This window comes from Xenopus laevis, chromosome 2S (assembly GCF_017654675.1).
Source record: "Xenopus laevis strain J_2021 chromosome 2S, Xenopus_laevis_v10.1, whole genome shotgun sequence".
NCBI classification, from domain to species: Eukaryota; Metazoa; Chordata; class Amphibia; order Anura; family Pipidae; genus Xenopus; species Xenopus laevis.
The window spans coordinates 69,717,565-69,727,162 of NC_054374.1; positions in this window are offsets into that span (position 1 = coordinate 69,717,565).

A 9,598-nucleotide genomic window follows, 5' to 3' on the forward strand; every position below is an offset into this window, starting at 1 on the left:
TATTGGCACGAGAGTTAACGATTTGGAAGCTGATCATGATGCCTTAATAATGGAACAAGGCTCTTTAAAATCTGATGTTCTTGCTCTACATCACACTATTGAATCTATGGAATCACACATTGAGGATTTGGAGAACCGATCTCGGGGTAATAATGTCCGCATACGTAATGTTCCGGAATCTTATACTGATGTCCACGAAATTTTTACCATCTTATTTTCTAAGCTCCTACCTGAGTACAATCCGGATCTTCTTCTCATCGATCGGGCACATCGGGCATTACGCCCCAAACCTCCACCGGGGGAACCTCCGCGAGATGTTTTGGCCTGTCTACATTATTTCGAAACTAAAGAGGATCTCCTCCGCTCAGCTAGAGACCATGGAGCTATTACTATGGAAGGTTCCACGATCTCCATATTTCAAGACCTTGCTCCAATCACTCTGCAAAAACGACGGGAACTTCGCCAAGTTACGGCTATATTGCGCCAAGCCGGAATAAAATACCGGTGGGGATTTCCATTCAGACTGTCGGCACAGTATAAAGGACAAACTTGCTCCATAACGAAACCATCGGATGGGACTCTGCTTCTAACCAAGTTAGGTCTCCGCAATTTTGATGAGACGCAAAGGTCCCCGAGCCGACCCCCTCCATCACTTACACCTCAATGGTCTAAGATACCAACACCTACTTCCAATGCCTCGAAGTCACCTAAGACCTGACTCTATTTCTCTACCTGTTTTGTTTCTACTACTACTTTGCAGGGCTAGTTAGCCCGGGAGGCTCGTGACTCACGGCTGTCTTCCCATGCCTCACTCGATTGAGGCCATCTGTCCGAATTTGGGCAGACGTATTTTGTTTCAAAATTCATTTGTTTTTATAAATGAGTATTTTGCTTTGTTCTTTTTTGCTTTTGTTAACGATGTTCTTTCAGTACTACGAATATCCATGTTTTGCTCAGCTCATCTGGTATGTTTTCTATTTGTTCTCTTTTCAGTATTTTATTTTAGAACGCTTTGTGTAGCTACTATTACGCTGGGGTCCAGGATCGCAGTGGTTGTATGGCTTATTTCACTGTTTCCATGTTCTCAATTTCGATGGCTACATCTGTGGTTCTTATTTTGGGTCCCAACCTGTGACAGTCTGAGACCTAATGTAAGGTGTGTTGCCCGTCTTGCTACAACTCCCTTCTTCCCGATGACATGGCGGAACTGACTATAATTTCTCATAATGTTAAGGGACTTAATTCTCCTACAAAAAGATCTATAGCGGCTAAATATTACCGTAATCTTAAAGCCGACATTATAGCACTTCAGAAGACACACCTTGCTGAGGGTTCCCCATTTCCATACTTGCATAAACAATATTCTCAAGTCTACTATACCACATTCCATTCCAAACGCAGAGGGGTCGCCTTTTATGTCAGATCTGCCTTGGGATTCCAGACGACTAAAACCATTACAGACCCCAATAGCCAATATATTATATTACAGGGCACTTTGTTGGGTAAGTTATATACCTTTGTTAATATATACGCCCCTTCTGAAGGCCAAAGCGCTTTTTTCCACTCCCTATTCACTAAGATTGGCCAGCTCACCCTAGGCACCATCATCCTGATGGGAGATTTCAATATGGTAATGTCTGCCACGTTAGACAAGACTCCTTCTGCTCGACTGTATACTCACAAACCCCCTGCAACTTTCACTAAATCCCTTAAATCTTTAGCTCTCGTGGATACCTGGCGCTCCTTACACCCTTCTTCTAGAGATTATACTTTTTTTTCATACCCGCACCAGGTTTACTCCCGTATAGACTACTTCTTCACCCCAATTCAAACACTCTCACAGGTCACAACCGCGGATATCCATCCAATTACATGGTCGGACCATGCAGCTATAGGGATGTCTTTGATATACAAACCGCCGTTAGGCCCCAGAACCAATTGGCGCTTAAATGAAGCACTGTTATCTAACCCTACCATCAAAGACACCATAGCTAACGACTTAGAAAATTACTTTATCACTAACCTAGATCCAGCACTATCAATGGGGGTTATTTGGGCGGCCCATAAGGCAACTATTAGAGGCTCTTTTATCAAACTTGGGTCCATGCATAAAAAGAAACACCAACAATCTGTTACTGAACTTACGGCCGAATTACGTAGATTGGAAGATCTGAATAAATGGAACCCTACCCCATATGTCACTAAAAAGTTACAAGCTACCCAATCGGTCCTTACTAACCAGCTGATGGAGGAGGCTGACAAATCTATTAGATGGACTAAACAAAGACTTTTCATTCATAGGGATAAACCAGACACATTGCTGGCTAGAAAATTGAATGATTATTCGCAATTGCCGAGAATTACGGCGTTGCGTAATAGTCAGGGTCGGCTTTCTTCTATCCCTCAGGAGATTTTGCAAACGTTCCGTGACTTTTATAGTGATTTATATGGTGAAACACAGGGTGGCGGGCAGCATAAACTTGACTCGGAAGTCTTTTTGAGCAATTTAGATCTCCCTAAATTGAATCAACAGGACTTAGATGCTTTGAATGCGGAGATAACATCAGATGAGGTGGAGTGGGCTATCAAACACATGAAACTTAAATCAAGCCCGGGACCTGATGGGTTTCCTCTATTGTATTATAAACAATTTGCTACATTGCTTGTACCCCACCTGACCGCAGTTTTCAATGAAATACTAGAGGGCCACTCTATCCCATCTGATATGCTAGAAGCTACGATTTGTTTATTACCTAAACCTAATAAAGACCATACTGACCCGCAAAACTATAGGCCAATTTCCATAATTAACGTCGACATGCGATTATTGGCTAAGGTGATGGCTAATCGTCTGAACAATTACATGCTTAAACTAGTTCACCCCGACCAGTCTGGTTTTATCTTGCAGAGACAGACCTCAGACAACATTAGAAGACTCATTACCACAATAGATTATGCTAATGCCCAGACTTTACAATGTATAATCTTACTACTGGACCTGAAGAAAGCTTTCGATTCGGTAAATTGGTCACACATCTATCATGTCTTTCGACTGTTCGGCATTAAGGGTAATTTTATTAACATGATCAGGGTCCTTTATTCCACTCCCACAGCGAAAATTAAGTGCATGGGTCTCCTTTCTTCCACTTTTCCGATCTTGCGAGGTATGCGCCAGGGTTGTCCCCTTTCCCCGTTGATATTTGCTCTAGCAGTAGAGCCGCTAGCCCAGTTGATTAGACAGGACCGAAATATTGGGGGTGTTAGAATAAAGGATGTGGAATTTAAAGTTAGCCTCTATGCGGATGATATTTGCCTTACGATTACCAAACCCCAAACTTCTCTACCCAACTTGTTTCTACTACTGGACAAATTTTCTTGCGTATCAGGTTTGACTGTGAACATTTCTAAATCCCAGGCGTTACCTTTAAATACCCCTAAACATGTAATTAAACTGTTGGAACTTAATTTCCCATTTGTCTGGAGACATTCCTTCATTGAGTACTTGGGGGTTAATATTACTCCGGTATATACGTCTCTTTACAAATGTAATTATCCCAACCTAATTAAGAAATTGGCAAAGGACCTTGAAGAGTGGTCCAGGTACGCTATATCGTGGTTTGGGAGAATCCACTCAGTAAAAATGACCTTAGTACCTAGAATTTTGTATCGGTTTCGTACGTTGCCGGTGACGATTAAGATAAAAGATATTACTTACCTTCAAACTAAAATTAACAGATTCATTTGGGCCCATAAACCACCACGTATAAATAAGAGAACTATGCACAGGCCTCCATTACAAGGGGGTCTGGGTTTGCCTAATTTATTGTTGTTCTATAAGGCTGCGAGGATCTCCCAGACCACACAATGGCATCTACCGCCTCATGAGAATAGATGGGTCCAGTTGGAGACGCTTTTAGCACATCCCACGGACCTGTCATTTTATTTGTGGGCGGATAAAACACACATTAAGTCTGTCCCCGTGATTAGCTCTGTTCTGAAACACACCATTTGGACATGGCATGACAGCCGAGGGAAATTTCAACCGGCCGGATCTCATAGTATTCTCACTCCATTACACAATAACCCGCTTTTTCTCCCTGGCTATGCTACTCCGGCGTTTCAATGGTGGAAAGCAAATGACGTCCATAGAATACAAGATATGTTACTGACTATGGGTGTTAAATCATTTCAGTATTTACAATTTGTAAAATCTATGCCAGAGAGCGAAACTTATAGATATTCTCAGTTACTGCACTTCATTCGTTCTGTTGACCCCTCCTTCAAGTCTAGACCTCCAACTCTGTTAGAAACCTGCTCTCAACGAGCCGGGAAAATGCAAGGTACTATTTCTTTACTATATAAATATTTAGTCTCCACGGATGTGGACAAGCCCCTTAAATATATGCTAGATTGGGAGAAAGATTTGGGGCGTTCTGTATCTCAGTATGAATGGTCACTAATTTGGGATACTGTTTCCAGGATATCCCCTAATACTGCCATTAAAGAATCTACATATAAAGTACTGATGCGTTGGCACCTCACACCAGCAAGGAAACATCGCTTGATCCTTCCACTCCCGATTCTTGCTTCAGGGGTTGTACAGCAGTTGGGGATTATCTGCATATCTGGTGGACGTGTCCTGTGGCAAAGCAATATTGGGCGGAAGTTTATAACCTACTTGGGCGAGTATTTCATACGCATATAGTCCCTGAGGCCACTACGACTCTTTTAGCCTGTCCATCCAAAGGCCTCACGAAGCTCCAGAATACCTTGATGGGACAAATTTTAGCTGCCGCACGAACCAATTTAGCGAAACACTGGCTACAACATACTATAGATGTTCATGCCGTAATTGCAAGAATTACCCAAACACAGAATCTGTTGTATTTAACGGCTTTATTAGAAGACAGGGTAGAGAAACATACACAAATTTGGGCCCCATGGAATGTATTTCTACAACCTTGAGTAAAACGATGCTGTTGATGTATGTTATACTGAATGAAGCTGTACTGATATGAACCAGTTGAAATGTTCTGTACTGATAATGATATTTACATTATTCTTTGTCAATGTATCTAATTTTGAAAAATAAAAGAGATTATAAAAAAAAAAAAAGATATTTTTATTAGTAGAAAAATTAAAATTATATTTTGCATCTCCATCCACCCTACAACATTTCGCACATTTTGGGGTGCTTAGTCATGGGCTCGATGACAAAGCACCCCAAAAGGTGCAAAACGCGTAGTGTGGATGGAGATGCAAATATATTTTTAATTTTTCTACTAATAAAAATATCTTTTAACTGAATATCTCTGGTCCTGTGGATCCGTTTGAGTGCCGGACAGCTCTGCTTCCTTATCTTCTACACCCCCTTATTGCCATGTTCATTTTACAAAATTTGGCAGGTTATGAAAGTTTGAACACATTTAGTTGGTTTTTATGTGTAATTACAGTTTTCCTTATGAAGGTGAACTGCACTTTAAACTGCAAGTCACAGTTTCCCCAAGCTTATCTTTATTGCTTCGTTGCTTACCTTATATTGTTACAAATGTATCTAAGTGCGCCTGCCATGTATTCTAGGCTCTGCCAAAAGCCAATTAAGTTTAGAAACTTTGTATCTTTTTCTGGCTGTTCAGTGCAGGCAATCAAAGAGAAAGTAGGGACATTTCACTAATAATCTGGGACTGCGGGTTGAGCTGTCAAAAGTGGGACTGTCCGGAGAAAAACGGGACAGCTAGGAGGTCCGTGACTTCATCTGATACTAAGTATAACACGAGAATCAATGCCATAAAGCAAGACAGAACTGTTACCTACCAAAGAATTAGCCATGAGAGTCTAGGTGTGCTAAATAAACATGGTAGCATTCAGAGAGGAGATCAGCAAACTGCAATAAAAGCAACAACCTTGGCTTTAAGTAATCTATTGGAATTGCTGAACAATAGAAATGTATGCATACTGGTGGGGGGGGGGGGAATGTGCAGCATTTATTTATTGAGTAATATTCTGAGACAATTTGCAATTGGTTTTTATATTTTGTGTTTGTTTTTTGTTATTTAGCTATTTGTTCAGCACTCCAGTTTGATTTTTTATCAGCTATTTTAGCAGTTGCTAAACCTAGTATCCAGGAAGTAATTTAAATGACAAACTGGAAACTGAAGAGTAGAGGGTCTAAATAGAAAGATAAGTAATACAAAGAAACAAATAATAATAAAATTGTAAGCTCACAGAGCAATAGAGTAGTGACCGCCGTTTGACAGCTGGAAAGTTGTAGAAGGGGAAGGCAAATACTTTGAAATCTATAAAAAAAAGAATACCATTTGCAAAGTTCCTTGGAATAGGGCATTCTATAACATACTAAAAGTTAACATAAAGTTGAACCAACCCTTTAAGTAAAACAGTTTGTTTTAGGCAAGAGAAAACGGAAAGGCACCTCCTTCTTTTGCATCCATGCATCATTTAATGCGACCCTCATAACACAGTCAAATAGGCCACAATATTCTCCCGCAGGTAGGGGCAGTCTTACTGTGCAGTATTGTCCTAGTCATCTACAAGGTCAAGATCAACTTACCAGATAAGCTGTACAGGGCGTATACCTTGTTCTATTCATTCAGTGTCATGGTCCTTGCTCTAATCTGATGCTGAATTCTTTGGCTGGATTCGTTCTACAGTATACTGGTTTGAAAAGAGAATATGTATACATCTAAGAATCCCAAGGTTTTCAAAGTTTTCAAGGTTGAAAAATCCTAATCAAGACCAATAGAAAGTAGAAATGGAAACTCAGTTTAACAGCAGCGCCACCTGCTGGTCATTTTGGATGACTGGCTCGCATCGGCTGAAAATTAATAACAAAGGGGTGTTCCTTTGCTGAAGCGATAAATAAGAGTAATGTTGCCCATTGCTAAACACTGCTCTTACTCATGTTGTTCTTCATGGCAACTTTGCCTAACAGGAGCTTCCCTGCAACTGAAGAATAATCTGGAACAGAATTTGGACTATATTTGTGGACTATAATCAACAGCATCTGCTTGCCCTTTAGAATCGGGGTCTGGGGTGGGCAGGGCCAAGAAATATTTTTTGTACGGGGCCCCCTGATTTTTGATGGCAGCCCTGTCGTCAGCACTCCATTTCTCCAAATGTTCCTTTTTCAGACTGGACTCCAAAATAAACAAAATGCTGTGACTTAGATAAAAGAAATGACAAAGAGCTTTTAGCTTTATGTAGTAAAAAAACAGGAAATTTACTACATTTTCACCTGAAAGGCTTCTCCTCCACTTTGCACCACTTTGTCTGATGTTAATTAACAGGTCATACTATAATTCATCAAAATGCAAAGTTACGTCTCGGCAGACGAACGTTGCCAAAATTTCACCAGCGAAAATTCATTAGTGCAAGCATTTCATAGCGAACTTACGCTAGTGTTTATTCCTGCCTAGCAAAACTTCATTCACACTTATGCTTAGGTCAATTTGAATAGGATGGGTTCATATACGCCATATATATGTCATATATATGTTGGTGAAATTGCTTGAAGTGCCATTTATTAAAAAAAATTTGCACTTTAGTGAATTTGCAGAGTAACGATCATTTGCCTGAGTGAAAATTTGCCTGGCAAAAGGGCATGAAACTACATTAGCGATGTACTCTTTCGCTAGCGAATTGTCCTCTACGCCTGTTAGTGACTTAGCGATGTCCCTGCGGATTGTATTTCTGGCGAATTTTCACTAGCGATGGCCAGTTTGCCCTTTAAATTTGCCCCAAAGACTGAACTTGATATATGGTTTTAACTACAAATACAAGGTACGACTTTTCAATTTAATTCAGATATAACCTGGGCGGCAATTTGGTACCCAAGATTTTGGGGGATGGAAGTCACAGTATAGGGGGCCCAGTGGAGTTTCTGCCTTAGCAACATGTGAATCACAGGAATGCTGGAGGCAGAAGTAGGGTTTATGAATTTACTGGAAAGTACATAGTTAGTAAATTTGTAATAATGGCCCGGGCCCTGGCTGGTAGTTTACTGGCTAGGCTAGTGAAATTCTGGCCGGGTGGCAACCCTATTGGCCACAGGGGCAGCCAATGGAAGCTAAAAAAAGAGAAAAAGCACAGGTTACATAGCAGATAACTAGGGATGGGTGAATTTGACCGCTGTCAAAAAATTCGCAGTAATGTATTAAAGTCTATGGGCGACACATTTTTTTTTGATGCACTGCAAATTTTTTTGACGCGCGCGATTTTTTTGACGCACAACATTTTTGTTTCTCCCATTGGAGTCTATGGGTGTCATTTACGTGAAAACATTTGCTCGCTCCCTACAGATAACAGATAAACTTTGTAGAATACAATCGGATTCTATCAAACATTTCTGCTATCCAACTCCAAAATCACAGGTGACTTGTGGCACTCACAAAATCATGAGTCACCAATAGCCCCACTACAAAGAAAACAGACTGCCCCCCCCCCCCGCGTACAGCTGCGGGGTCTGCTTCCTCTATAGATACACCGCTGCATTTTCTGCACTATGCAATACAACTGTAATACTGAGGGTATGTCATAGAATTTTGTGGTAGTGCCTGCCTCATACTTTATACTGTTAATTGTAAGTCCATTTTAAAATTGTATTTGTACCAATCCTTTTAATAATATGCTATTTGTCCTGTCTATAAACTAAAAAAAAAGGGTTTTTCTTGTATATTGTAGAAAAGAGAATACATAGGCATGGGCTTATGGTACCACATTATTGTGTAGTTTTAATAAAATGTATTCTATTTTTGTAATTATACTTTAAGAAGGAATTAGAATGGGAGACTTGGGGGAAAGAAAAGCTGAACACAACATAGTCCTGGCTATCATTGACTGTGTTGATCTGTTCCCTTGCTTTATGCGATCTGAGGAACAACCCTGGCCTTCCTTTTAAATAAATACACATAACAGAGAGGAAATTGCATTTCCCCAAACCACATGAAGAGCTGCGCTCTAACCACTTACTAATAGTCCATTTACTTTATTCCAAAACACCAGCCAATGTGAATGGATTATTCTTCTGGAAGCCCACCCTGGGGTGGAGTTCTTTTGTTTTGCATGCTGGTAGTTTGAATTAAGGTATAGTCTTTGTAGTAGACACATGCAGTTTGGGGGGTTGATTAGCCCATTGTTACCATTAACATATTGCTTATACCATTTTAACATGCTGTTATGCAGCATACCTACACCACTTTTATACACAAGTTTCGGTGTATATGTCTTTTGAGCACATGCATCATATTATCGGGTTTGTTTCTTATCTGACTGCTGACAGATTAAAGAGCCATATATTAAGAACAACAAAGTGCACTATAAGAGCCCTGCCATCTCTGTTTTATAAGTGTCTGGTAACCAACGCTTGGCAAATGATCATATTAGTTCTGTATTATAAATATTATTCCATTGCACATATAATAAAAATAACATTTTATTCGAACAGACCAGGGACACTTTTCACCCAGAGTGGCAATGAAGCAGTTAATCAGCTGTGATGCAAATTTGCCTTCTGTTCACACTGCAGTCTGCTTCTGCTTGGGACGTTCCATTAAGCATGAGAAAGGGGTGGACACACAGCATT